This window comes from Alligator sinensis, unplaced genomic scaffold (assembly GCF_000455745.1).
Source record: "Alligator sinensis unplaced genomic scaffold, ASM45574v1 scaffold637_1, whole genome shotgun sequence".
In the NCBI taxonomy this organism is placed as follows: Eukaryota; Metazoa; Chordata; order Crocodylia; family Alligatoridae; genus Alligator; species Alligator sinensis.
In genome coordinates, this window is record NW_005842368.1 from 1,473,273 (window position 1) to 1,474,626 (window position 1,354).

The following is a 1,354-nucleotide window of genomic DNA, read 5'->3' on the forward strand; positions in this document are numbered from 1 at the left end:
GATGAGGTGAGTGAAACTCTGTGCGGACGGTTCAGTAAGTCAATGCAATGATTCCTTTAAGAATAGGATTGCGTCTCGGGGGGCTGAAGCCCTGATAGAGCGTCTGGGGACTGCTTGAATTGTTACGTGTGTTGTCAGTAGTGCAGGAGCTGGTTTTTAAGCAGTTCTGTCTCTGCTGGCCACTGTTTTAAGTTAACATGCCTCACTCTGCCTTTCAAAACCCTGTACACATCAGGCATCCGTTTGGTGTGCCAGGCTATTCCCCAAAGACTAGATTGACTTCTTTATCTCAGTGTGCTTTGTTTCCATCCGATCCTCATTCCGAATCCCTTTGCCCTTCACCTTCCCGTAAGATCCTCCACCACTGACTCGTATCAGTCAAATTCCTTCTCCCTCCATACTGTATAGGAGGAAGAAGGAATTGCTTGGTGTTTTCTCTTGCAGTTCACAGGGCATCAAAGCTTATCCCTTGTCAGTCTTAGGGCAGGCCCTACCTCTTTTCAGGGCCTTGTATCATATCAAGAGTCGTAATAATGAATATTAAGATTTCTTCATCAAAGAGCTTGCAGTCAGGAGCATTGTTCTTGTTTCCACATTAGACCCCCTTCTCTGTTAGTCAGGGTCCCACTCAGAGCAATATGGGAAAGCGTAAGGGGAGAATAAGCCTGACAATAAGGAGCTATGATTGTGATAGACAATATGTAAGACAAGAGATGGGGGATGAGATCCAACAAAAAAAACCCAACTAAAATATAATGTATAACACCCATGCTTTTCTTGATTTTGGAATTTCTTGTTTCCTTGTATACACGTGGTGACTGTGACATTGTGGAGAGTACAGGAGGAGGTTTATTTTAGGGAGGATTTTGGAGATGCAGGGTGAAGACGTGGTCTGGGTCAGCGGTGTAAAGAGATGAGCGGGAAAATACACGTGGCTGGGAGCTCCGCAGATTGGAATAGGGCAGTGAGATCAAGAATGGCAGGAGCCTCTTTCTGACATGTCCCTGTCCGTGAGTTTTGGGTTCATGAGTGTGACATCCCAGACAGCAGCTGGTGCTTTGTCGGCTAGAAACTTGTATTTTCATACGGGGAGGCTCAGGGTTTGGGAGTAGAAGAGGGGATGAGCCTGCAATGCTTGTCTTTCACCCACGCTTGCAAGCTCAGATCTGGCCAGATCGATATTTAGCCACTTGTTCAGGAAGAGCCAAAGGGAAAACACGTTCCTATAAGAAGGAAGAAAGTCCCTGGTGTTAGAACCTAAATAAATACGATGTTAAATTGCACAGGAGAAGGTGTTGGTTTACTGCAGGTTAAGTTTGCTGCACATTAGGGTCCCTGTGCAACCAGTCGATTT